This window comes from Equus asinus, chromosome 15 (assembly GCF_041296235.1).
Source record: "Equus asinus isolate D_3611 breed Donkey chromosome 15, EquAss-T2T_v2, whole genome shotgun sequence".
In the NCBI taxonomy this organism is placed as follows: domain Eukaryota; kingdom Metazoa; phylum Chordata; class Mammalia; order Perissodactyla; family Equidae; genus Equus; species Equus asinus.
Window position 1 is genome coordinate 45166801 of NC_091804.1, and position 27993 is coordinate 45194793.

General features: G+C 59.6%; 2 long non-coding RNA genes across 3 annotated transcripts; both read left to right on the top strand.

Moving 5' to 3' along the window:
• Positions 1-9: 9 nt before the first annotated feature.
• On the top strand, positions 10-27921 carry LOC139040345 (uncharacterized). Its single transcript, XR_011494699.1, has 4 exons — positions 10-5900; positions 6099-7161; positions 26086-26215; positions 26404-27921. It is a non-coding gene; the product is annotated as an uncharacterized lncRNA (long non-coding RNA).
• Positions 7177-18130, top strand: LOC106825251 (uncharacterized). Of its 2 annotated transcripts, XR_006514221.2 has the most exons (3): positions 7177-11876; positions 13638-13725; positions 17402-18130. It is a non-coding gene; the product is annotated as an uncharacterized lncRNA (long non-coding RNA). The 2 variants fall into 2 exon arrangements; XR_011494700.1 differs by lacking the exon at positions 7177-11876 and having other exon boundaries at positions 11892-13725.
• Positions 27922-27993: the final 72 nt, after the last annotated feature.

Below are 27993 nucleotides of genomic sequence, written 5' to 3' on the forward strand. Positions count from 1 at the left end.
ATCAGTCAATTCACAAACTTGTCTTGGGCCCGGCTTGTGCTTCTCTGCTACAGGCTCCTTCCTTGGCAAGGGTGGGGGCACCTGCAGCTCAGTGTCCCTAGTGCTGAGCACGTGGCCTGGCTCCCAGTGGGTGTGCTGGAAAGTTCTCTGAGGTTCAGCCATGACTTATTCACAAGCCTCGCCCTAAGCTGGCTGGGGCTCCTGCCTCAGAGCCACGAGCCCACCTGAGGAGGCGTTCAGGGCCCCCTCTAGGCGAGTCTGGTGCAGAGTGAGGCCCTGTCTAGCTCCTCCTCTCTCCCCGGCTCACTCCGGGACTTCTTTCCTGCCCCAGGGCCTTTGCGAGTGCTGCCCTCCTGCCTGGACATCTCTTCCAGGCTGGCCGCTTTTCTTCCAGCGCCTTGGCTTCCCCATCACCTCCTCAGAGAGGCCCCTGGCTGCCCCATCGAGCTGCAGCCCTCAGGTACTCTCCTTCCCCAGCCTGTCAGCCTCCAGAGCTCTGAGCTTGTGTCCTTGGGGCATTTTACTTGTTTCCTCAGGTTTTTCCCCTGTTCTATTCAGAGTAAAAGAGGAAGAGAGATGCAGCAAAGTAGAACGCGAAGGGAGGAAACAGAGGGAGAGAGTCAGAGGGAGAGCGAGACTGACAGAGAGAGAAACAGAGCAGTGACTCAGAGGGACACAAACAGAAACTGAAAGGAAAACGAGAGTGGAGCCGCAGGGCGCCGGAGGAGGGGAGGGAGAGGGCAGGAGAAAGTGGCCTGGAGGTGGACACAGCGGGCCAGGCTGGGCTTCCCTCTGGGGTGACAGGAATGTCTGGTGTTAGATGGTGGTGATGGTTGCACAACTCTGGACTGAAGGCCGCGGAATTGCACGCTTTACACGGGTGCATTCATGCAACGCGGATTACGTTGCATTTTAAAACCTGAGAGGTCGTCAGACAAACCCAAGTTGATGCCCGCTCTGCAAACCCGGTGACTCATGCTCCTCGAATCCGGCCAGGCTGGGGAAGGCGGGAGGACTGCCCGGGTTGCAGGAGACCAAGATGACCGAGGGCCATGTGGGTCCCCGAACAGAAAAAGGACATTGGGGAACGAATGAACCAAGTCTGTAGTTTAGTTCGTGGTCTTGCACCGAAGTGAATTTCTTAGTTTTGATGAATTACTGTCATGTACGATTGATATTAGGGGAAGCTGGGTGAGAGATGCGAGAACTCATACTATCTTTGCACATTTTCTGTAAGTCTAAAATTATTTCAAAATACAAAGTTAAACAAACAAACACAGGAGACAGAAACGACAAGAGAGTGACCCGGGGGTGGAAAAGCTGCCCAGGCCCCAGCAGGATCCAGCCCTCTGCCCGCTACTGCCAAAGAGGCTCCTGGAGCCCCTGGGGAGGGTGACATCTCCGGCTCCACGGCCACGAACCCCGGGGCCTGCCAGTAGCGGCTGTGGAAAATTCAGGGCAATGCCTCTCGTTGCTCGTCTAAAGGGCCCAGCGGTGGCCGGGGCAGCCCGGGGGCTCCCCTCCACCCATGACTGTGCCCCAACACATCCGCTGATGCCCCGACCCCTGACACTGCAGCCCTCAGTGCTGGCCGCCAACTTGCAAGGCTCCCAGCGTCCCGCAGGAAGGGAGACACCAAGAGCCCGCTTTGCTGTGAAAAGAGCAAAGCAGCAGCCCCACGCCGGGACTGGGGCTGCTTCCCAGGGAGCCCGGCACAGGACATGCAGGTCTGTTTTCTGTCTCCCTTGCTGGACTCTGGGCTCCTGGGGGGAAAATGCTAATTTTTATTTCCCTGGAACCAGCCCTGAACCAGGCACTTAGTTGGTGCTCAATTAATGCTCATGAGTTTCCAAGACACCTTACTCACTGGGTGTCAGCCAAAAAACAGCGCTCTCTAATCCAATGCTTTCTAGCTTTTTAAAGCAATCAAGTCTACGTTTTAGCAATGAAATTAGAAAACTTCATAGAATAATACAATGACCCTCTCCTGCCACTGCCCAGAATTAACTGTTACCCAGAACGAGACATTCAGAGTCAGTCACATTGGCCGCTGATCCTTTCTTGCTTTAAGAAATAAGGTGTTACAGATGCAGCTAAATTCTGGTGTAACTCCCACCTCCCCCAGAGCCAAGCTCGGTGGGTGGGGCGCCGCCTCCCGCCCTGGGGTCCCCCTCTGTACGCATGGGCAGGGTCAGTCTGCGGCCTTGTCGACACCTCACAGGTGAGCGCCTCATCCTGTGTGAACGGCTCTGATTGTGTGTTTTCTGGTGACAACGTTTAGGATCGCTGATGGCAGTCGTGGACAGGGATCTATCCTTGTAGGTGGAGCCCCTGTCCCCCGCCCACCCCTGTGCGTCCACCACCTCCTGGTGCGGCCGGGCAGTTGCCCCAGCACATGTGATCCTCTGCTGTCTCCGGCTGGAAATTCTTAACGGGGCCCAGCGTTTTCCTTTTGCCCTCGGCCACACCAACCGTGTAGCGGTTCTGACAACGTGGACACTACCGAGCCCTCGCCTGTGCCAGGCCATGGGCTAGGCCAGCCGTCTGCATGAACCGTCTCGAGGAATCTTCCAAAAGGCTCTGTGAGAGGCCCGCTCCCATCAGCTTTCTGCAGGTGGGGAAACTGAGGCTCAGAGAGCTCCTGGCTTGGGAGCCCTTGCTGAACCACCACATGACACCCACTGTGAAAATCGAATCCGGTCCAAGCTCCTTTCTTTTACCACCGAGGTGCAGACGGGTTCCGGCAGCTCAGCAGACACGGCCCGGGGGACGCAGAGCCAGGTTCTGGGCCATCCCCACGGCCGGGAGCCAGAGGCTCCATCCTGGTGCCGCCGCCTGGCCGGACGGCTGAATTCATTGCACCACTTTTCCTTCAGCCACATTTCCTCTCCCCGGGGAACTGTCTCAACGAGGGGTGAACACACCCCAGGGTGTTAATCAGAGCAGCCACTTCCTGTCACCAGAGAGGAGCCGGGCCCCTCACAACCTGCCTTCTATAATTAGAGCCGCTGCCTCCTGTGCTGGCCGGCGGCCGGGCTGGGCCGGCGGTGGCTTCTGGCCCCGGGGAGGGTGGAGGGGGCTTGCCGCGCTGTTTCCCAAGAGCCCCGAGGAGCCCAAGGGGTGGTGGGCACGCTTGGGGGTGCTCGGGCGAGGCGGCCTGGCAGGCTCTGCCCACCTCCACGGCCTGGGGGCGGATGAGGTCCATTTCTAGGACCCAAGGAGCCCGCCCGTCTCCCTGGCTCATTCGTGGAGCGTCCTGAGCATGTTCCGTGCGCCGTGTGCTCTGCTGTGCTCTGGGGACAGCAGAGAACGGGATGGACGAGCCCCGTGGAGCTGAGACGGAAACAAACACGTCAATAAGGAGATACAGAAACAGGGCAATTTAAGAAAAGGCTGTAAGGACACTAAATCAGGGGGATGGCTGGAGGGGGATGGTGAAGCGGGGGCGCTCAGGGAGTGTGGTCAGGGCCTGCCTCTGCTGGCCCCTGAGGGCGTGGAAGGGCCTGGAAGGGGACCAGAAACACAGAGAGAGCTGAGGGCAGAGGAAACAGCAGGCGACCGCATCAGGGCAAGCTGGAGAGTGGTGGTGAGGTCCTACAGGGCCCCCACAGGCCACCGAGATGGTGTGGATCCCAAAGATCAGGAGAAGCTGCTGGACACTAGTCCCCAGACAGCAGATGTGTTCAGCTACGTCCAAAGCAGTGGTTCTCCAGTGGGGGCGAGTCTGCCCCTGGGGGACACTGGGCAATGTCCGGGGACATTTTTGGTTGTCACAGCTGGGGTGGGGATGCTCCTGGAGTCCCGTGGGTGGGGACCAGGGATGCTGCTAAACACCCTTCAGTGCCCAGGGTGGTGACTCTGGCCGCGTGACTCCGGAAATGTTACTCTTTGAGGCTCCAGGTGCCTCTCTGTCAAAGTAGGGGCAGTGCCACCATCTCTGGGCTGCCCAGGGGGCTTCTGTGCTGGGGGTGGGGACCCAGGAGGTGTGTTGGATGGGGAAGTGACTTGCCATTCTGTTCTGAGTGTTGAGTGACCCTCGAGAGCTGTAAACTCAAGTTCGAAGTGTGGGCGACATTCAAGATGCGGGTGGCCAGTTCGGCCAGCCGGGGCGCCGCTGCACAGTGAACTCCTGTCTGCTAGGCTGTTCCAGACCCGTCTTCCACAGCAAGCCCGTGTGGTGGCAAGACCCCACAGCGGCAGGGATGTTTGGTTGGGAACCGGCCCTCCCCCTGTGGTTGAGGACGACTTTGGGGTCCTCGCAGCTTCCAGGTGAGGGACGACCTGAGAAAGAGGTGCTGGCATCTTGCCGACACAGCGCCTGGGAGCCTCAGTGAGGAAGGAGCAAGGAGGGACCGTCGCCTGGAATCCTAACTTGTGGAGGCGTTTATTCTGACCCGTCAGTTTGGAAGGAGAGGTTCCTGGCCCCCAGGGCTCCGGGGAGAGTTGCTGCAGGACTGCACCTGCTGCACCTCGGCCTCACTGGCTGGCTTCTTGCTCCAGGAAATGCAGCCCATTCCTCTGGTCCCTCCGTTCTTCCTCCCCCCGCCTCGGTGCCTGCAACCCCAGCCCCGGAAGGGTTTCCTCCATGGGGGGTGCTCTGAGGACGCTCAGGGGAATGGAAGGCAGGCAATGGGGGGTGGGGGCAGAGACTGTCACTGCCTTCCCAAGCTGCAGCCTCTCTCGTCCCCCCTTCCTGCTTGGAAGATGCTTCCAGCATGCACCTGCCAGGAACTGTTGCAGATGCCGTCTGAGAAACCTTCAAAGGAGCTGAACAAAACGTTTATCCCTGAGGAAACGTCGACAGTTAACTGTTACCTGGGAGAATGCACAGTCTGGCAGGCAGAGCAACAGGTGCACACGAGAGCTGCTCTACAGGCCGATGAAGTTAGAAAACAAGTATAAAATGATAAAACCCAGTGCTGGCAGGGATGTGGGGAAAATGACACATCAGCTTCGCTGTAAACAGATTCAGATGCTGAAGATCACTGCGTCTGTGTGAAACAAGGGCTGTGACACTGCATGTACCCTCCAACCCAGCGTTTCATCTTTTGGCAAAACATTTTTGTCCTCAGGGACAGAAACATGCATAGTGGAGTTATTTGAAAGTGGGAGATGGAAAAAACAAAAAAAGAAAAACTCAGATGTCCTGTGCTAACATTTGTGGAGCGCTCACACTGTTTGAAATGCTGAACGTGATTACTCTTTAATCCTTACAGCCGCTCTGCAGCTGTGTGTTTATGAGGCCCTGAGTCGGCCCTTCCCCCGAGGTCCCTCAGGAGGTGAGCGGCAGGGCTGAGGGCTGAACCCAGGCGGCACCACCTCAAACTCGATGGCAGTGGGGGGTCTCCGCCCCACGCAGTTGCTCGGTAACATGAAGGCAGAATTGCCCACCAGAGAGAGGGTGACCTGCAGCTCCGTGGGGTGTGCGGTCACCAGGGTGTGGCCTGGAGACAAAAGGGCTGCTTTGTGCTTCTGCCTGGCGGTAAACACCAGCCACTGCCCGGCAGGCATGCCCCAGCCTGCGGCTCTGGAATGTGGGCGAGCCACCATCCTGACGACCGGCCACTGGTGGCTGGTCTCGAGGCGGCCAGGTCCGGCCCGCAGACCCAGCCGCCCACGCTCTGTGTGTGCCCGAGGAAGGAGCTCAGCCCTTCACGCCGCCTCGATGGACGCTGAGCAGTTGAAGTGACGCCCGGAACCCCAGTGTCCGCTCTGGGCAGAAGCGCCGGTGGCCTCGAGGGTGGAAGTGCTGGAAGGATGGCGACAGCTCCAGGCAGCTGCGGCTTCAAGGAGGCTGAGACTGTGGAGATGCTCTTGGCGTGGGGCCGAGCTTGCAGATCCTCTGCCTCCTGAGAAGGGGACGGGAGGGGACACATCCTGGTGGCACGTCCGAGGCTGGTGTGAGTGTCGACGTGTCACGAGCTCTGAGGGAACGGTGGCTTCTGTGCTTGGGGCCCTGGCTCCCCATCTCTGAAGAAGGGGTTTGTGGGATGGGGGTGTGGGAAATGCGGGACCCAGACTCTGTGGCCCACAGGAGGCTCGGCACGGGGCACGGGGAGAAGGCCCTTCCTCTTTGACAATTTTTCTCCTCTTCTCAGTTTAGCCTGGTGCCTGCGTCTTTACGGCCGATCCCCCAGCTGCTCAGCCCCTGCTTAGCAGAGCGAGGGCAGGGCTCCGGCTCCGAGCCGCGGGCAGGCAGCGGCGTTTACTGCATGGCTTGCCTCCCACATGCTCATTTTCAGAGTGGTCTTCTCTTGGTGGCAGTGACACTCCTTTTCCGTTTACATGGATCACAGAGAATTTTCTTTTAAAATAAACTTAAGTAAAAAAAAATAAGGTGAGTCATTTTGAATAAAAATATGAAGCAAATGGTAGATGGATGGAGATGGTCGGAGTCATAGAGGTGGCCCCCGAGGGTCTGGAGTTTGGGATTCGCAGACAAGGGCCTTCCTGGGTCCCTGGCAAGACGGGCTGGACAGGCAAACGCCCGGAGGTGCGGGTCTCACCAGCCCCTCGCCCGGTGCTCCTCTGTCCCCACGTCCCGGTAGCTGATTCTTAGTCTCTGGGACCTTTGGCCTCCTCTCCCCTTCCTCCCCTCTCTCTCTTCTTCCCTCCTTCTCCGTGTCCCCAAGTCACGTCCGGAAGCATCCTACAGATCCAGCGCAACCCTTCGGCTGCCCTCTTGGTCTGAGGGCTTCCTTTTGGGGAGGGGGGGTGCCCCGGGTGTCAGCTCTCACTGCCCCCGTTCTCCTCTCCTTCGTTCATCCAATCAATGCACCAGTTTCCACAAGGTGCCCTGGCTGACCCCACCCGGCCAATGAAATGAGCCTCGCCGACCGGCCTGGCAGGCACCGGTGCGTCTGAGGGCTCCCTGGGTGACTCCGGTGAGCGTCGGGGCGGGAACCTGGCCTGCAGCCTCCTCCCTCAAACTCGTTCGTCCCTCTCCCCGTCAACTTGGCTGCCCCCCGACCCTGCCCAGTGGCGCAGACCTGTCGTTCTCCAGCCAGATCTTCCCCGCCGGGGCCGTCTGGTTAAAATGCAGTCTCTGGTGCCAGTCAGGGGGCCTGAGGTCCTGCATCTCCAACCCACGGTGCTGACACTGCCAGGATCTCATGCTCGGATCGGTCGGGGTGTAGACGAAACTTTCTGTCTGGACACACGGTAAGTACCCTCAGTTTTGTGGGCCATCCCGTCTCTGTTGAAATGACTCAGCTCTGTGGTCGTGGCACCGAAGCAGCCCTCAACCGTACACACACGGCTGGGCACCCACGAAGCTTCATTTACGAATTCAGGTGTTGGGCGGGTTTGGCGCTAGTTTGCCGACCCCTGGTGTAGACCATGTTCTCTGTGGTCGGCCTTGGTGGACACCACTGCTCACCCCTCAGGAGCCCTCTGCGGCAGACCGTTATCTTCTTCTCTGTGCCACCGGGGAGCGGGCTGAGGCTCAGAGAGGGTCTCTTGTCCCAGGTCACACAGCCAGCAAGTGCCAAAGTTGGGACTGAAACCCAGCTCTTCTGGTTGCAAAGCCCGTATGGCCTGGCCACAGTGAGTCACCAAAGCCCTTTGAGCCTCAGTTTCCCCACAGGCTGTCTCGAGAAGGCACTCTTCAGACTCTCTCTGCAGCAGTCACTGCCTCCCAGGGTCAGTGGGAGGTTAAATACGGTAGTGACTGGCACACAAGTGCTAGGAGGTTTTTCATTCATTCAGTGAGTGTTAGATTGCTTGCTGAGATGGTGACAGGAAAGGGAACTAGACAGAGGCCTCCCATGGGGCCTGTGGGTCCTGGCCTTCCTCGTAATTCTCCAGGGCCCCCCGAAGGAGGCCTCCTGAGCAGGTGCAGGGTGCCTTCCTGCTTCCCTCTGGGGGTCTGGCTCCCGTCGTCCTGGCCAGGGCTCTCCCCTGGACACAGCCTGCTTCCCCCCGATCCCCGTGGTCTGACTGCATGCACTTTCAGTCTCAGGTCGGCGTTTGTCAGCTCCGCCTAGGCCCTCCTGACAACACTCTCCTGCAGGGAGCCCGGCATCTCTGTCATTCTGGGGGTCATTTTGGCGTGGCTGGACAGGAGTTGGAGACCACGGAAGCCATGCTCCTGTCCCCTGACTATAACTCTTTTTTGTGTTCACGAAGGACCCTGGTCCCCCCATGCTTCTGTTCAGTCACCTTAGTGTGTTAGTTTTTAGTCCTTTTTACCAGTTGCTTCCTGATCACAAAATGGCTGCCACTGCTCCAGCCTCTTGACCTCACAGCAGCAGCACAAGCAGGACAGCAGGGAGAAAGCTTACATCTCATTGACTAGAACTGGGTCACGTGGCTGCTACTAGCTGCAAAGGAGGCTGAGAAGGCAAGAATCTGGCAGAGGGCAATGGGGCGGCTGTGACTAGACCAGTCGTGATTTGTCCCCAGGTGCAGGGGATGTTGCTGGTCCAACCAAACTGATGTTTTGCTAGCAAGGAAGAAATGGGGAGTGGCTTTCGAGAGGGCAGCCCAGAGTGAGTGTGACAGGGGCCAGAGAGGTTGGAGAGCAGAGTGTGAGGGAATCATGGTGGTGGAGAGGCTGGAGGCCAGGCCCCACGGGGCCTCACGGACCATCCTAGGGTTGTTTGTATCTCAAGGGCAATGGGGAGCCATTGAAGAGTTTGGGGCCAAGGCAGGTAGCATGAGAGGATTTGTGTGTCCAAGAGAAGTGACTCGGATGGTGGTCCTGAGTCCTCTGAGGGGGCTGCCCGCGCCCCGAATGGCTTCACAAAGGAAGCTCCGGATGATGGAGCCTAACCCCAGATCTCGGAGACTCCAGGAAACCATCCAAGCCAGGCCTCTGGCGGCAGAGACCTGTCTCCATGCCTGGGCCGAGGCGGGAGCCACCAGACACGCCTCCCTCCTGCAGGGATCCCGTGTCCTCACGGGGGCCCAGGTCCCAGGACTGGCCAGACGAGCCAACACTGCGGGATTTGAGGACAGGCGAGGGGACCCGTCCCTCTGTCTGGAGCTTAGCAGGGAGCCAGGGGTGAGAGGATGACCCTGCGGTGACGATGGTCCTTGCCAGCCGGCCAGGCACTGGGCTGAACTCGCCGTGCGTCATCCTTCAGTCGCCATGACGACTGTGGGATGTGGCTTAGGGAGCCAGTGTCATGGTCACCGGGAGTCACCCCGTCCGGGCCCTGGGGAAGAACTCCTGGGGTGTGAACTCGCTTAGTGCTCGCAAGAGCCCAGAACCCTCTCCAACTCCCCGCTCCCTTCCCCCTCTGCCCCCGCCATATCCCATCCGTCAGCTTGACTTGGAAAATATCTCCAGAATCAGACCTTCCCCCTCCTGCCCTGCTCCCAGCCTGGGCCCAGCCACGCTCGCCTCCTGTCGGATCATTGCGTCCTCTCTCACACAGTGAGACAGATCCTTTAAAAACTTCAGTGCGATCCTGTCCTCACTCTGCTTGAAACCCTCCAGCGGCTTCTCATCCCCTGCACAACCGGAGCCCTGCCCACCTCTGCATGCCTGCCTCCTACCACTTCTTCTGCTCCAGCCTCTCCAACCTCATCCTGCCTCAGGGCCTTTGCACTGGCTGTTCCCTCGAACAGGCTGTTCCCTCGGGCCAAAAGTGCTCTTCTCCCTGAAATCAGAACAGCTTGCTCCCTCTTTTCATTCGGGTTCTGCTCAAATGCCCTCTCCTCGAAGGCAGCAGGCTCCCTCCTCGTTAAAGGGGACCGCCCCCCTCACGCTCTGTTCCCTCCCCCAACAGAGGGCTATGTTTTGGGTCTTCGTGCTCCCACCCAGAATATAGACTCCAGGCAGGGATTTCTGTGGGTTCTGTTCTCTGCCGTATCTTCAGCGTCTAGATCAGTGTCTGCCCAGTGTAGGAGCCTAACAGAAATTTCTTAGGTAAACGACCAACCTGCGAGGGGGGTACTGTTGTTATCCCCACGTGGTAGGTGCAGAACAGACCCAGACAGGTCCGGCAACTTGCCCAGGGCCAAGGGACCTTCAGGCCAGGGAGCCTAGAGTTGGGCCCTCAGGGGCTGACCCCAGAGCTCTTGCATGCCACCCCCGCAGGGCGCTGTCTCCTGTGTTACGCATGGGCCTGAAGCAGGTGGTTCTGGGCTCAAATCCTTGCTCTACAGTTCCCAGCTGTGTGACCTGGGGCAGCTGTCTCAAACTCTCTGGGCTCTGCTCCTTGTCTGCACAGAGTGAGCAGCCCTTCCTGCCGAGGGTGCACAGCTCTGAACAGAGCCTGGCCTCCGCGAAGCTGGACTATGGCTGCCTATCGTGGCTCTCCCATTTAGGAGGCGGGGTGACTGGGGCCCAGAAGATGCTCGAGGTCACAGGTCTCCGGATTGGAGGGCAGGTCTGGCCGCTCCCTTGCCCCACCCCCCAGCGGCAGCCCCACCCTCCCTCGGTCCTGCCAGCGGTCATTGGCCGTGACAGAGGGGGCTGCCCTGTGCTTTCCCCACCGGCCTCTCCTGGGTGGGGTGGAGGGGGTATGGGTCAAGGAAGGGCTCCGGCCAGCCACTCCCCTCTCCCAGCTCCTGGTGGCGCTGGGCCACCTGCAGGGCGAGCCACTAACTGTCCTGGTCGCCCAGAGGCAGGACCCTCGGGGCTAAAACCAGGAGAGGCCCAGGCAGACCCAAGTAGGTTGGTGTTTGTGAGGTTGGATGAAGTGACAAAGACAGATGAGTCAGGACACTAGCAGGACTCGGAGACTGGCGGCCCTGCCGATGGTGACCCCTCCTGGGCGCCCCTCCACGCCCCTCGTCCTCCCTGCACCCTCGGGCCCCCCCTGGGTGTGGTGGGTACCAGATCAGGAAGCCGAGGCCCGGGAGGGGCGGTCCCAGCCCGGTCAGCCCGAGCTTCAGACCCGGACCTGCGTCCCTCTCCCAGGCCCAGTGCCCGCGCGCCCTCCGCTCGCTCCCGCAGAGCTGCCAGTCACGTGCCCCGGGGGAGGGCGGGTGGGTGACTCCCCGCACTGGAGGCTCCAGCACACTCTCAGCACCGTCAGATAGGCCCCTGCCAGGCTCCTACAGGAACGCGGGGCCTCAGCGCCAGTGCCCAGCCCCCCGCTGGGGACAACCCCTCCAGGAGGGCGGGCGGGTGGCCACCGCCTCTCCTCGGCCATATATGGACAGGAGCCGGGACCCTGCAGCCCGGTGGCGATCAGGGCTGCCGCCACCTCGGCCAACCCGGCATCTCGGGCTCCCTGGGGCCGCAGCCTTGGCCGTAGGGCAGGGCTGGCGAGGAGGCTGGGGACAGGCGAGCTGCGGGTGGCGGGGGCTCGGCGGCGTGGGCCTCCCGGTCCCAGGAGCTCCGGCCAGGCAGCGGGCGCGGGCTCTGACCAAATAAGGCCTGGCCCACGGGCCTGCGGCCTCCCCTCCTCCCAGCCCAGCCAGCCGCCTGGACGCTGGCCCTGTGGCTCGAAGGGGAGTCCCCCTGAGAAGCACCCCCAGGAGAGGAGCCTCCGTTTAGAACTTCTGGAATGTTCCATTTGGAACCTTCAGAAGGCTCCATCTACAATCTTGAGAGAAGGCCAGGTGCAGACAGATTCCGGGAACTCCCACAGCCCCACGGGAGCCCCAGCCAGCCCCAGGGCACCAGCCGCATCCATCCCCGCTGTGAGCACACCCACCCCAGTCCCCATGCCCCGGGGGGGTCTGCTCTTGGACTCCGTTGGCAGGTCCCAGGCACACTGGTCAGACCCTTGCCAGCGCCTGGGCTGTGGGGTCGAGGGCAAGGCTGGCCGAGGGAGGGGCCCTGGGCTCTCGAGATCACTGGGGACCCCTGGCCAGTGACCTGTCCCCACCTGTCCCTGTGAGGGCCAGTGTGAGCCCTGGAGGGAGGACGTGCCCCTCTGAACCAGCTGGAGCCCCACCTGGGGAGCAAACCCCTGCAGGTGAGGAACAGGAGGGGGCAAGCCCACGGGGGGCCAGGGTGAGGTGGGCTGAGGCTTGTCACATGTCAGGAGCCTCTGAGGGGCTTGGAGCTCCTGGGTCTGCCTGCCTTCGTGCCTTGGTTCCAGCGGGCGACTTTGCTTCCTGGAGCCTCAGTTTTGCCATCCTTAAAATAGGCGTAACACAGACCTGAGCTCGGGGACAGCTGCGGGGACCCCGCGGGTACAGTGCGGAGGGCCCTGCAGAGAGCTATGGGAGGACTAAGCGGGATCCTGGGCGAGGGGGGCACCCCTGGTTTCCAGGGAGACTGGGGGAGGTAGGGGTGCTCCCTTGGCCCCAACACCCCCTCCAGGCTTTTCTCGGCCCTCCCTGCTTTCTCCTCAGCCTAGCGGTGCTGGGGTGGCATTTCGAGGTCTCCCGAGCCACCCGCACAGCAGGAAGCTTGTGGCCAGGGTGACAGCTGTCATACATGTAAACATGCATGTGTGTGCATGTGCAGGGGCACCCGTGAGGCCCCGTGAGCACAGCCGTGCTCGGTGAGCACGTGCAGGAGTGAGTGCCCGGGCCCTGGTGTGGGTGTCGGGACGTGGGGCTATTTGCGGTTTCTGCTGCTGCCCGTTTCTGAAGGCTTTTCAGGAGTTCTAGGATCTCAGGGGTGGGGCAGAATTAGGGCCCCCGTGCAAAAGGGGAATGTGTGACCCCACGTTCAAAACGTACCAAGACTGTGAAGACGGCCACAGCAGGGCATTAAACCGAGGTTGGGGCCTCCTGAGTGTGGGGGCCCAGTGCGAGCCCCCGGGCCCTTCCCGCTCCCTGGGGCGTGGGGGTGTGTGTGACCTGGCCGGGCCCATGGACACTCCAGCCCGCAGCGGTGGTAGGACCTGCAGGAAGGGTCTGGAAAGTCTATGAAAGAGACACCCTGGTTCCCATCTTGGGAGCAGCCGGGAGCCACGTGGGGACAGGACAAACAGCCTAAGGCAAGTGTCTCCCAGCCTCTCTGTTGAAGCCCAGGGTCAGGGTTGTCCCTGCGGACCGGAGGCTGGCAAGCTGGCGCAGCGCCTGCTTTTAGCCAGCCTGGCAGGACGCTGTGGGCGGGGGGCCTGGGCAGAGCTGGGGAGCCTGGGGGTGGATGGCAGGACGGCCGAGGGCCCCAGGGCCTCTCCTCGGGGCAGGAACAGGAGGCTGCCCCCTGGGGTTCCTGCAAGGGGCTTGGGGCTCCCCCGACAGCTGCGGCCTTGGACCCTGGCCCCAGGGGTGCACTCTGCTGGAAAGTTCTCTGCGGTCTCCAGAAGCACCCACCCAGGCGTGGGAACGTGCCCGCGGGAACTTGGGGCTGTTCTGCTGGAACCTCAGGGACTGGGTCCGAAGCTTGGGGACCCCACCTGGTCCCGAGCTCTGAGCGCCCTCAGGGTGGGGTGGGCCTGGCTCACGCGGAGGGGTCTCCCAGAGCCTGGCACAGCGCCGGCACAGCAGGGACACACAGCCTTCCTATGGGGCTGGAGAAAATGGACACGTCCAGCCGATGCCATCAGACCACGCGTCCGTGTCGCCAGATGCCTCTGCTGGAGCTGCCAAGATGGCAACCAGTGCACCGTCTGGCTTCGGCGCTGCGTATTAACGGGCAGCCTGGTGATGCACGTCCGCCCGCCCATGTTTCGATGTGGGAAAAAGGTCTTTTCTCCGAGGGCCTGGGAGTCTGCGATGGGCTTCCCTGGTCTCTCTTGCATGAACCACATGCCCAGTACATCTCTTGCCTTTTGCAGTTTCTGTTTCTTTAAAGTGGGGAGAGAAGGAATATGTTCCCAGAGACACCCAACTGGAGAGCTCCTGGGCAGACTTCAATGCTCTAAGGTAAACTTGTCCTTTTGATTAATTAATCAACAGATTTATTTGGCACAGACTGCATGCCAGAGCCAGCGCTAGATGCTGAGAAAGCAGAGGAAAAATGAGCTGAGGGAAATTCTGCCTGAGGTCTGTTTTTTGTTTTACCAGTGCAGAAACCAAGGCTCAGAGAGGTTATGTGAGTTGCCTAAGGCCACACAGCACATGCATGACAGGCTTTGACCTGCAAGGATGCTGACTGTGGAAGTCGGCTAGAAGAGATGTGAGAATGAGGCGTCGCTGGTGGTTAAGACTCAGGCTTCGATGCCAGTGAAATGGTTCAAATCCCACCACTGGGACCTTGGTGGGACCTGTCACTCCCCCAAGCCTGGCTTCTCTCAACCTGCAAGGGTTGTATTCTGCCACATGCCGGCCCACCTCAGTTTCTCATCTGTAAAATGGGAACAACAGGAGTCCCGCTCGTTCCTTCAGTCCCTCAGCGATGCTCATCGAGCAGCACTGTGTGACGCGCCAGGCTTGGTGCTGGGATGCAGCGTGAACCGGAAGCCCGCGGGTGAGGGGTTGACTGGGGAGCGGGAGGGTGCCCGGCCAGGCTCCCTCTGCGAGCCAGGTGCGGCTGGAGCAGGGCAGCAGGCTGCGCCGAGGTGGAATTCAGCGCAACAGGCCCCAGCTCATCGTCTGTCTTCAGCCTGCGGGGGCCAGGTTGGGGCCTGAGGGGGGAAGGAGAGGCCTAGGGCCAGAAGCAGGGAGAGGGGCCAGGGAGAGGACGAGCGTGGGGCTGGCGGGGGGTCCTCACCATCACCGTCAGCCTTCTTGGAAGAGGGGAGACGGGGCTCTCGCGGACTTGCTGGTGGCTCCGCTGAACTCTTCACTGGCGCTGTCCTGCGGACACAGCACCATCCAGCAAGGCAGGGGCCCCATCTGACAGATGAGGAAACTGAGGCTCATGGGGTGGAGTCACCTGCTTAAGATCGCACAGCCTGGGAGGGTAGGGCGTGGGTCCTGTCGCTCCACAGCCCGAGCTTTAATTACAGGGGTGATGAAGGAGAGAGATGGGGGATAGGAGGGAAAGGAGAGAGAGGTTTGACAAGGGGGAGGACGAAGCACCTCCTCCTGGGCCCAGCGTCATCTTCCTCTCCGTCCTCCCCTGTCTGGGGGCTTGTGCTCCCAGGGGCTCAGGCTCGGCCACGCTCTCGGGCGTCTTGGGCCCGGCCGGGAGTCTCCTGGGCGTGCGGCGGCGGCTGTTGCCCCGCAGATGGTGCCCCCGCCGCGGGGCTGCTGCTCCTCCCGGCCAGGGACCTGGCATCTCCGGCAGCCTGGGAGGCTATTTTTAAACCTTCCAGCTGGTTTTTATCGTGGCCGCTGATGTGTACGTGTCGAAACCGTGCGTTCGTTCTGCCAGCTCTCTGCATGGACTTCGCAAATGAGGGGGGACAGTGCTGATCTAGGTGGAGGCTGGGGGCACCCGAGGCTGCGGCCGGCGCTCGGTCCCTGCCTGGACTGTGGTAAGAGAAGGGGGTGAAAGGGCCCGAGCCAGGCAGGAGCTCCCAGGTGGAGAGAGCAGGCACTGGGCGTGCTCCCCGAAGACGAAGACTGAAGCGTGTGAGGCCAGAGCGGGACCATCAGCGGCTTTGGACCCTCATGCTCATTTCCCCGCTGGGGGATGGCAGAATATAGGGTTGAGCATGAATTCTGGAGTCAGACAAACCTGGGTTTGAAACTTACTCTACTCAACAGCTGTATGATTATGGGTATCAGTTAGCTACCACCGGGTGACAAATGACCCCAAAGTTTAAAACAACATGATTCAGTGAGTTAATTTAGCCTGAACCATCAGCTCGATGGTTCTTCTGGTCTGAGCTGGGGTCCCTCACGCTCTGCAGTTGCCTGCTGGGCCAGCTGGAGGCTCTGTTCTGGGGCATGGCTAACGATCATCTAGGTGAGGGCACGGCTGGGTGACCTGTCGCTCCTTCTCTGCCAGGCTTGTTCTCCTGATGGGGACAGGAGTCCGAGAGAGGGCAGAAGCACGCAAGGCTGTCAGGGGCATGAGCTTAGATTTGGCACAACATTGCTGCCGGCAATTCTGTTGGCCAAAGCGAATTACAGGACCAGCTCAGATCCAAGAGGTGGGAGGGGCACACGGCCTGTTGATGGCTGCAGCCGCAGCCAATGCTGCAAGGGCTCTGAGCACAGCGGAGATGCAGAACTGGGGTCTCCCGGGCTCCCAGAGCCTCAGTTTCCTCATTTGTAATGTGAATAATACGGCTGTTGTGCTGACGTGAAGCCACGAGCACAGAGCCGGGTCGAGACTCCCTGAGGAGAAGGGTCACTTCCTGCCCCGCCCCGCCATCCCCGTGAAACGCGCCCCAGAGGGTCAGCTGCTCCCTGGACAGACACTGTCTGAAATGACGGCCTGTGGCTGTAAGGAGCCCCCAGGGCCAGGAGCCTCTTGGTGAGTATTGTCCCCCCCTCCCCGGGGGCCGGGCTGACCAGGCACAAGGACTCACTGATGACCGTCCGTCTGTCCCCCAGGCCATGTTGTCTCATCAACACCACCAAGCACACTCACACATGTACCTTTACACACACACTCTGGCTCCCCCTCACGCTCTTGCATGCACGTGTGTGCACGCACACAGCCTTCCTGGCTGAGTCCCGCCGCCTCGGTTGGTGCGGCCTTCAGACGGAGAAGCTGGGGGGTCCACGGCCGGATCGGGAGACTCGTTTCTACCCAGTGCGGCCACCAGTCTCTGGGGGACCCTGAGCACGTTCCTGTTCGACTTTGGGTCCCCGTCTCCTAACGAAAACGATGACAATGATAGCCAGCATTTGTTGAGCACCACTGACACGCTCTTATCTAAGACTGACAGCAGCCTGGCAGATGGGGAAACTGAGGCTCAGAGAGGGGATGCAGCCTCCCACGGTCACCCAGGCAGTAAGCAGAAGACCTGGAGCTCGAGCCCCGGTCTGGGCTGGCTGTGGGGCCCACGTCTCCAGCTGCTTTGCTACACAGCTTGCAGGCCCGTCTCACCCTCATAGTGAGGGAAAGCTCCTATAATCCCACCTCGCAGGGGACGAAACTGAGGCTCAGAGAGCGCAGCGACGTGCCCGGCGTCTGCCTCCCAGTCGCACTGGGCTTCCTTCCTTTTCTCACTTGAGCTGATTTCCTCCTGCCTCAGGGCCCTTGCACCTTCTGTTCCCTCTGCCTCTGCCCTTTGCCAAGTCGGCGAGGTTCATCCTGCGGGTCTCACCTCAAAGGCTGCTTTTGCAGGAAGCCCACTGTGACCCAGACCAGACTCCACTGGCCCTGGGGAACTGGCTGTGGGCTTTCCATCTGCCGCTGTAACGTGCTGCTGTGTAACAAGCACAATGTGGTACTAACATGGCAGCCAGCTATCAGCACAGTTTCCAAGGGTGGGAGGTGCGGGGGGCTCGGCACCTCTCTGCTCAGGGTCCCCGAAAGCTTAGCCCGAGGTGCCACAGGCTGCACTCCCGTCCCAAGGCTCCGGGGCACCGACTCCTGCTCACTGGGGTTGTTGAGAGCGCAGCACGCGGCCCGGGGCCCCTGGCCTCCCTTGTCACCCGGCTGTCTTCATCTCGCTGGCTCTCTCCGTTCTCGTCCGCTTTTCCTCCTGAGGTGTGACCGACGGGTAACATCAGATATGCGTCCTCTTCCGCTTTTCAGGCTCTTTCTGATGACACTGGCCCCACCTGGAGAGTCCGGGGTGCTCTCTCCATGAGGTCAGCTGCTTGGGTCGCTGAGTCCCGGGCGTCACGCCCAGCGCGGTGGCTGCAGGGAACAGCACCGCAGCGCATGTGGAAAAGCAGCTGAGGGCAGAGCCTGAAGTCCTCACCACAGGGAAAAAGCAGAACGTGTTATAACCGTGTCCGTGAGGGATGTCAGCTTTCAGACTTACTGTGGTGATCGCTTCACAGCGCACACAAGCAGCGAACCGTGATGTCCCACACCTGAAACTAACACAACGTCAGGTGTCAGTTATACCTCAATGGAAATAAGGAATGGATCAGTCAAAATAAACAAAGATTTCCTCGATAAAAACTGAAACGTCCACAACTAGAAGGACCTGCAACTAAAATTTACAACTATGCACTGGGGGCCTTTGGGGAGAGAAGAAGAAGAAGGAAAAAAACACTCGAAACATCAAATGAGTAGAAATCGAAAAAAAACCCCACCATCTTTAAATGTTCCTTAAAAGTGGGTCACTCCAATTTGCTTTGCATTTCACTTATTCTATGATTTCTCACGGGTTTCTTTATCTTCTTTCCTGCCCACGTGATGCCACAGCCCTACGACCCTCCAATCCATGCATATGAAACTGTCACGTATACCAACTTTCCTAATGTTTAAAATTAGGAAAAAAAATAAAATCTAGTGTGATCTGTGGAAACCAAAGGTCAGCTGTTTACTAACCTCGACTCGAGCTGCTGCCTAAGGCCTCTGAGCCGTGTAACCAACACGGTCCCAGGTTCTGGGGACCGGGGCGTGGACATCTTTGGCGGACTGTTATTCTGCTTTCCACGCTTGCTTTTTTGATCTTTTCCATCACACGCACTTATCAAATGACATTATATATTCATTTGTGAGATTCTCTGTTTTCTGTCTGTGTCCTTCCCAAGACCAGGGGGTTGGAGGGACTGAGTACAAATTCCCTGAACAAACAGCAGGACCAGAGTTTGAACCTGCACCTCTGTGTCCTTATTTATCAACGAAGGGGGCTGGATGCTCAGTTCCTCCCCTGCCACTATCAGGGCTACTGTGTCCAGTTGCACAGGTTGTGCACTGCACAACTGGTTGTGGACTCCAGGCCTCAGCTCACACCTCAAACTCTGTGGTCCTTGCAGTTGGGTAGAGTCCAGACTTTAGGCCCATGGGCCATGGCTCTGTTCCTGAACCTGGAACCTTGGAACCTGCGTTCTCAACCTTGACTGCCCTTAGAGTCATCCAAAGCTTTTATAATCCTAATGCCTAGGCCATGCCCCCAGACCACTTGCTTCAGAATCTCTGGACTGGGCCCAGGCACCTGCATTTTTAAGGCTCCCCAGGTGATTCCTGGGTTGGGCTGAGGAGGTGCCTTCCTCCAGCAGAGTCAGAGAGTCAGAGAGCTACCTAAGGGGGGGGGGGGCGTCGGGGGGGCACTCTGCTAACTTTGTGAAACCGAGGCCCAGCATCTGCGGGTGACACCCGTGCCTTCCTCGCCCCCATTTCTTCACTCTCTGGCTGCCGCCAATGAACCGCTTGCACCGTGCAGCTGCCCTCATGGCGTTAGGGCTGACTTATGACCGGCCAACATCTGGAGGTCAGTGGAAACGGACGGCTCTTGTCCATCAACCCTGCTCCATCCAGAGTGGGGATGGTCTCCCCTGGGTGACAAACGGGTTAGAGCGAGGCAGGCAGGCCGGGTGGGCCGAGGGCGCGGGCTCCCCGGAGGAGCGCGTCACCGGTCCAGTCCCTCGCCTGGGCATCACTGAGCACCGCCGGAGCTTAAGTTTTCCTTGGCTGCGGCCAGTTTGCTGGCACGTGGGTTGGGATTTTCTCCTCCGAGGGCGGCGCGCGCGGCTTCCGCGGCCCGGGGGCAGGTGACGAAAGGCGCCAGCAGCCAGGCCGGGCGGCCGGGGGCGAGATAAGACCGCGCTGCCCGGACACCCGCTGTGCGCGCCCCCGTGCAGGAGGAAGGCGGCGGCGGCGCGCAGGGCCGGGCGGGAGCCGCCCGGATGGGACCGCGGCTGGCGCTTTCACGATGGCGAGCAAGACTCCGGCCCCTCTCCGTCCCGGCGCGACGTCGTGGCCCCTGGGCCATGCCTGGCCTGTGGACACGAGCCCAGCGATGGGCCTGGCAGGGGTGTGCCTTCCCCAGGACCCCCCAGCCAGCCAGCCCGGGGCCCCCCCACCGCAGCCCCGGCGCTGGCCCCTCGCCCTGGCTCTGGCCTGCTCATAGGGCTGCGTGTCCCCTGCGGGGTGGCCCGCGTTAGGCTCTTTCTGCTTCCTCCACAGTGCGGCCGGCGGTGGGGGTGGGGAGACTCAGGGTCTGCTCGGGGCAGGGAGGGGGGCCCGCGGTTCCTCCCGGGCACCCCCAGCGGTGCAGCATCACCGTGCAAAACGCCCCCTGGACCGCTGACACCGCCCTCCGCCCGCCCGCGGCCCTGGGTCGCCAGGTGCCACCTGCTCCGGCTTGGCCACGCCCCCGACGGGGCCCACTCTACCCGGCAGCTCGACCCAGGAAGGGGGGGGGGGGAGGGCGTCTCGATGGAAGACCACCCTGCTCCAGAGCTTGTTTCCGGAGAACACGTGCTGAGGACCCGTCTGAGCTCGAACCCCAAACGGTCGGAGCCAGCCGGGCACGCCCGCGGCGTCTCTAGACCAGCGGGGGAGGCGGGAGCCCAGGGCCGGGGTCTGTGCTGGTGCCGCCCGCCGGCCCTCTTCGCACGCGCCCGGAGGGGATGTGGCGCCCCGCAGAGGTCGCCGAGGTCGCCGAGGTCGCCGAGGTCGCGGGGCGGGCTCCGCCGCTCGCTGCTCTCTCGGGAGGAACCGGAACTTCGGAAACCACACTCCTATCTGCCCCCCGCAAGAGCTGCAGCTGGCAGCCCTCAGGGCAATTAAAGCGGGTGCTGCTTCGTCACCTGCTTGTTGATTCATTCGTTCATTCGTCACTCACTCGCTCATTTGTTCATTTGTTCAGCCGGTGTCTCCTCATGCTCCAGGGTCCACCCCAGCGCACGGTGTAGACAGACAGGACAGAAGGGGAGGTTGGTGATAGACCCGCTGGGATGTGGTGTATACCGCGGGGCAGGCAGAGGGGCTAGAGACCATCAGAGCAGGTGGGAGCCGCAGGCTGGTGGGATGGGAGCCTCCCCAGTCAGGGTGGACACGGAAGGCCTCTGGGGAGGCAACATTGGAGCAGAGACCGGAGCGGAGACCGGAGCGGAGACGAGCCAGCCGGGCAGAGGGAGTGTATTCGTTTCAATATTGCGTAATGCGTTACCACAATCTTAGTGGCTTAAGCAATACCCTCTTATTATGGCGGGTGACCCCAGGTCAAGAGTTGGCATGTTTTAGCTGAGTTCCCTGCTCTGGGTCTGAGCAGGCTGCAGGCAAGGTGTCGGCTGGGCTGCGTTCTCCTCCCCAGGCTCAACTGAGGAAAGAACTGCCTCCAAGCTCCCTCCAGTTGCTGGGAAATTCTGAGCTGAGACCCCGTTGTCCCAATAACTGGTGGCCAGGAACTGCTCTCAGCTTCTAGAGGCCTCTCGCGGGTCCTCACCACGTGAGCCCCTCCTTAGGCCTCTCACACTTGCAGTCACTGATTTCAGGAGGGCCTGGTACCTTTTAAAAGCTCACCTGATTTGGTCAGGCCCACCCAGGGCAATCTCCCTTTTGGTGAACTCCAAGTCAGCTAATTTGGAACTTATCCGTGGGAATGATATTCCGCCGTATCCACAGTCCTGCCCACATTCAAGATAAGGGAATTATGCAGGGGGCCTCTGTGCTCTGGGGGATGGTAAGAGCACTCTGGGAGGACTCCTGGCCAAACTGCCTTAGAAAGAAACGTCAGTGAGAAGCACAGGCTCTTTTCCAAATCCTCGCTTTGGCCAGCTTTGAGAATTTCTCCAAGTCCTGGGCACCATGTTTGGGAGCAAAGTGTGGCTTCTGCTCCCATGCAGCTCTGTCTTTCTCAGCAGGAGACAACATACTGCTTGTGGCTCTTTCTGTCACAAGTGACACAAAACTTGACTCAACTGATTTAAGAAAACAATTTTTACGTAACAGAAATGCTCTGGGTCTGGGTTCAGGCACAGCTGGATCCAGGGGCTCAAATGTTGTCATCAGGACCTGATTTCTCTCCATCTCTGGCCCTGTCTTCCTCTCCAGTCAGCCCCTGGCAGCTCCAGGTTTGCATCTTCCCTCCTCCCCTTCCAGCAGAAAGTCAGATCCTTTCTTCTCAACAGTTTCACGGAATTAACTCAGATGGTACCAATGTGGGTCGTGTTCTCATCCCTGAACCAGTCGCTGAGGCCTGGAGGACGGAATAAGCTGACCGGCCAGGCCTCAGTCACGTGTCCACCCTTGGATGCTAGGAGTGGGGTTTCCCTGCCCAGACCACAGGGATTCAAGTAGGGTGGGGGATCCTGCAAGAAAATTCTAAGTGCTGTTTCCAGAAGATGCGGGAACGCTCTCGGGGAGATGGGAGGGGTGCAGAGAGTGGTGGCAAAGATGGCAGTTGTCTCCGCGTTTGGTGACCCCAGCGGAGTGGTGTGAACACCTCCCCATCCCATGCTACCCTGGGGTGAGAAGCCTCCTAAAGCCAGTGTGTGTGTGGGGTGGGGGGTCAGGGCTTCCCCCAGGTAGGGGGTGTGTGTGTGGGGTGGGGGGTCAGGGCCTCCCCCACGTAGGTGGACAGAAGGAAGACCTTGGGGGCAAAGGGGGAGCACCACGCCCTGGAGAGGGAGACGTCCCGAGATGGGGAGTGGGAGGGGGCCTGGCAGATTCCTGGAAGTGCCAGGTAGACGGCAGACCCTCATGGGGACTGTCTCCTTGGGGTACCTGGCAAGGCCCCACCCCGGTCTTGGGGGCTCCAGAGGGAGCCGAGTTCTCCAGGGGCTGCAATGGGCCCCGTTTAGGGCCGTGCGGGCTCTGACAACGAGCGCATCAACGGAGCAGTGTGGACAGACCTGCGGCCCTGGAAAGTTCCCCGGGGGCGGGCCTCTGGCTTTTCATGGTCTGTCGGGGGATGGGGGGTGGCGGGCAGCAGATTGCAATGGTGCAAAGCGAAGATGCAGGCCTCTGTCCAGAAGCCATGCAGAGTTTCAGGGCAGCAACGGCGGAGTGCTAAACCGAGCGCAACCCTTCTGAGCTCCAGCCCCTGTGACCCCACCCTGCGGTGGCAAAGGGAGCCCAGCATTTCCCTCCAGAAGTCAAATTTCAGTTGACTTAGAAGAACTGAGTCCAGTGATCACTCCTGTCCCCCGCCACCCCCACTGTGTCCCTGTCACCCAGGGATCTCCCTGGACCCCTGCCCTCTCTGGGCAGCAGGAAGAAGAAAGACAGAGTCTGCTCCCCTGTGCGAGCAGGAGAGGGACGGACGTGCTGGGCCCAAAGCCTCATTTCAAAGCTGGAAGAACCTGGATGTGACCCGAATCTGGGTTAAATATTGCTTTTACCATTGATCGGCTGTGTGACCTAGGGAGATGGTTCCTCTCTGACCCTCAGGCTCCTCCTCTGAAGGATGTAGGCATTGATAGTGTCACATCACAGGTTCGTAGAGCCCCCGGGGAGCAGCATCGGGCGTGGGCCCGGGGCTGGGGTCTGTGGCTGGTCACCACGTGTGTTAGGAGAACTTTTGCACAGCGTTGGGGGGACTTGGCAGGGGGCGCTGTCCATCTGTGCTCGTCCCGGAGTCTGGACACCCTGCGGATGGGGTCTGGTCTCTGTCTGCAGCCACCTCTGCTGGCGCTGCCTTGGCTGTCAGATGAGGAGTTAATCCTGCCCTGTGCTCCCGCGGTCCTCCTCCCATCCGGCCTCCCCACCCACGGGCCCCTGGCTGCCTCCTTGCTGTCAGCCACACCAGGGTCTCTTCGCTTTGTTCTGAGGGGTCCGCCTCTATCCCCCTGCCCTCTGTGCGCCTCCATGGAACCGTCCCCAGTGTGTGTCCTGAGTCTGTAGGCTCAGAGCCTGTCCTCCTGGCGGTTATTGGCCAGAGGCATCCCAGGGACATCCCGGGAAGGTGCCCTGGTGCCACGTGGTGTCCTACCTCATGCTGGGCTCCATCCTGCAGTGTGCCTAGGGTGAGTGTGGAAGGCTCAGAGTGCCTGCCTGCTGCCAGGAACAGCACGGACGTCCCCTGTGCGTGCGCTGGTTTTCTTCCAGTACCACAGGAAGCAGAGAAGCACCATTTCTGGCATTATGGCAAATGTCTGCTAGCATGCTGGCTGTCGGCCACTGATTGGCTTATCTCCTGTAGCTGCCTGGTGACAATTTGACTTTTCCCAGAGCCCACTCCCCTCCTCCCACTGCCCCTCTTGATAATGGTGTGGGCCACTCTGACCTCTAGATCGATTTGCACTTTGACCAACAGGGAGCCACGGGGGGAGGATGGAGGGGCCAGGCTGTTTGGATAAAGGCATCTGTTAACAGTGGTTTCCGGTTTCACTCTCTGAAGGCAGACAGGTCCCTGAGCAAGGCTGGCTTCATGGGCATGTCACCTGGGTGGGCACACAGGGCCCCATGCTCCAAAGGACCCTACCCTTGATTTAAAGCTCTGTGTCCTGGTCTTGAAATTCTCAACTTTTGAACAAGGGCCCTGATTTTCATTTCTCACTGGGATTGTCGATTGTCTGCCTTGGGATTATGGGGCTGGTCCCGGCCCTGAGGTTGCCTTGCCACCCATGGGCCGAGAGCTTGTTTTCCACAAACATTGGGAGTGTCTGCTTCCTCCTGGGTGGTGTCCCCTTGGCATGGCACCGCTGGGGGCGGCCCCCTCCTTCCCGTTGAGGGCCCCTCAGAGCCGCCTTCGAGCCCCTCGCCGCGCTCCGCCATGCCCCAGTTTTGCTTCTCCAGCTTGTCCTTCCACTTTCGACCTTTCTCTGGCTAACGTTCATGGAGTCTGAGCTGGGAGCTAGGATGATCTCTCCCCAGGCAGCATCTCATTTCATCCTCACCACTCCCCGTGAGATGGAAATGATCACAGTGCGTTCTATTTTACAGATGGGGAAGTGGGGGCTGGGAGACTGGTGTGGCAGAGTACCAAGGCCACAGCGGGGTGAGTGACGGAAAAGGACCTGAATCCAGGCTGCAGGGGCCACATCCTCACCAGAAGCTTCCCCACCCACACACGGCAGAGGTTCCCACTGAGGGCCTGCGTGCACACCCTCCACTTTGCAGGACCCCTGGCCCAGCGCTTGCTTCATGCTGGAGATAGGTTAAATCTCCAAGTGTTTGGGTCTGTGGCTGCATCGCTGGGATGGGGGTTGGCCACCCATGGGACTCCTCGATGGGGACCACATGTGGTTAGTACCAGGAGCCAGTGTGGACGACTACATACGTCCTCCCCCGGCCTCGCCTGGCTTGGCAGAGTGGCCTCCCCAGGGATGTGAGGGACTGGCCATGCCAGAGTTCCCAGGGCTGGGTTCTGAGGAAGCTTTGCAAAGCCACTTCCTGGGCTGGAAGGAGGGAGACCCAAATATCTTGAGCCCCATCACGGAGGCTCTTCGAGTCTCTGTCCCAGCCCAGCCCGTCTTCTGGAGTCAAATGGCCCTGGGGACCCCTCACTGGAGTCCCTTATGAGGGGAGAATGTCTAAGCAGATTTCTCAGGCTGTGAGCCACCAGCTGCCACCGGTGCTCCTTGCAATGCACATTCTGGCCTGGCAGCTCCGGGCCTGTGGTCCTGCCTTTCCAGCCAGCTCCCAGGTGATGCTGATGCTGCTGGTCCACGGATAGAGAAAGAGGAGGGAGAGAGGGAGAGAGAGAGAAGGGCATGTACTCAGGTACCCCAGTGGAAGAGAAGCCCAGGGCTGTCGCTACGTGGTGGTGACTGGCGTGGGCTTAGCCACCAGGGTCCTAGGCACGAACGCCAGCTCCACCCCTGCAGGCTGTGACTCAGGGCCTCATTTTCCTCCTCTTGAAAGTGGGGCTATTGACAGTTCCTGCTCCCCGGGGTGGCGTGAGGAGGCTGAGGGCCTGGCACCTGGCAGAAGCTCAGACCGTGTGGGTTTATGTTATTTGAAATATGACCAAGTGTCAATCTTTCTAGAGACCCCTCGTTTAGGACCCCTCCACAAGGATGAGTCATAAGGCATTTCAATATTCTTTTAAAAGAACTCCCAAAGATGAGGAAAAATCGCATCACATTCTAGCTACTGAGGAGCGGGTTTGGGGCAGAAGAGCTGGAAAGGAAATTTGAATGTTTTCCTTTGGCTACGTCCGTGTGTATCGCTCCCCGGGGCTCCTTGGGCACTTCAAGGGGCGCCCCTGAACTCTGAAGGTGAGCTGCAAAGACAGCACGGAGAGCGCCGGCACATCCCTCGCCCGGTTTGAATTTCCCATAATGTTATCATTCTGCATGACCGGGGGACGCTTGTCCAAAGTGAGAAACGCACACTGGTGCATTCTTATTCGGTAGATTCTAGACTTATTAGAGCTCCCCAGTTTCCCCCTCCAGGATGCCCTCCAGGATGCCCTCCTTGCATTCAGTCCTCACGCTTCCTTGGTCCTCTGGTTTCTGACAGTTTCTCCACCATTTCTTATTTTTGGTGATCTGGACCATCTGGGGATACAGCTCAGGGGTTTTGTGAAACGCCCTCCGATCTGGGTTTGCCTGATGTTTTTCTCGTGATCAGACCAGGGTTTGGGTTTTCAGAAGGAGGACCGGAGGTGAAGTGCCCTGCCTGTCACATGCTGTCAGGGGCTCTGTGATACCCACACGGCACTGTCGTTACTTTGAAGCCGTTCCAGAAGAATAACACGACGGCACGTTTCCTACGGGATGGGTGAGTCTCAGCCCTGAGTGTGGAGGTGTCTCTGTCTCTCGGAGCCGCAGAGTCCCCACACCAGAGGCATCTCCGAGGTTACCTGTGGGGCGGGCGACGGGGACCAGTAACGGGGTGGTCAGCAGGAACTTGAGCCCTATCTCTCACACTTTCATTTTTAGGAACTATTTGCTTTCTCTTTTAACTAGTAGTTGAAAATGTGACCAGCTGCATACCGGCTCCAGGACACACGCACAGACACAGAAGAGGCCCCAGAGTCTGGATGGCGCGACCCCACGGCATCTCGGGGTTTCGGGTGTGGACTGACTCTGCTCCCATTTCAAGCACAAGGCCGTTGTCCAGTGGGCTGGGGTGGGAGTGGGTCGACGGGGGCTTCCTGTCTCCTTGGTTGCATTCTGGGGACAGACTCACCCTGGACCTCTGTGGACAGGAGGTGAGGGGCCCCTTTCAGCTCGTGGGCCCTTGTCAGACTGACCACATCATGTGGCCACCACTCAAGCTGGTTGAAGCCTCATTTGTAAGCATCTTCTTCCATCCCAGCATGACTCGGGGCCTCCCAGGAAAAACCAGAAACCTGGGTGGGTCCTTGGAGCCCCTCTCCCTCCTCAAGTCTATGCGTCTGCTCTTGGATTCTTGCCCAAAACTTCTCAAGCCCGGTTCTCCCATGGATGTCGCAACCCCCGGTCCACCTCCGTCTCCTTCCTGGAGGACCACGTCTGCCTCCTCACCCATCTTCGCGTGCTCTGGGGCCTCTCACACTGTCTCCGCACCTCCCCGATGATCAGTCAGGTCCCGTGGCTCTTTCCTGCTGCAAATGCTCCACGGGACTCTGGGCTGGATACACGAGCCTGCACACGGGATAAACCACATCGCTCTAAACACACACGTGCACACGCACACACGCACATAAACACACACAAGTGCAAGCCAACTGGGGAAATCTGAATGAAGTGAGTGGGTTGTATCCATGGCAATATCCTGGCTGATACTGCTCTACAGTTTTGCAAACTGTCACCACTGAGGGGACCAGGTAAAGGTGCGTGGGGTCTCTGCGTTATTTCTTACAACTGCATGCAAGTCTACAATTATCTCAAAATAAAAAAATAAATTTAAAATAAGTGCTCCAAAGGCTTCTGCTTGTGCACAGAATTAAATCCACACTCCTACTGCAGCCCCCAAGCCCCTCCACCCTCTGGCCCGGCCCACCCCAGCACTCACCTGTGATCCCCACCCACTCACCCTGGCCTGCTTACCTCCTAACCCTGTGTCCTCCCACCTCAGGGCCTTTGCACGTGCTCTTCCTCTGCTGGGATGGCTCCCCTCCTCCCCAGGTCCACTTCCCCCAAGTCCTACTTATCCTTAAAGTTCCATTTCAAGTGCCATTTCCTCTGAGAAGCATGTCCTGCCCAGTGAGATCCGCCAGGTCTGCCTGTGCAAGCTCCTGCAGCCCCCTGTGTCTGTCCTTCGAAGCTCCTATGCTGTGATTATGTGGTCATTTGAGGGATTATCAGATTAATGTCCACCTTCCTCTCGATGGGGAGCTGATGAGGGCCCAGCGCTAAGAAAGCAGCAGACCCTAAGCAGGTGCTCAATAAATATCTGTTGGATGAATGAACAAATGAGCTAATGAATGAAAATCGCCTTTGCTCCTCGGTCTGAAACAGGAGCAGAATTTTAACCTGGAAGTGGAGATGCCAAACTGTCCACTGGAATAAAATGGTTTTTCTCCGTGCCGCCTCTGGTGCACCCTGTTTCGTACGATGTGGCTGTTCGGTCTG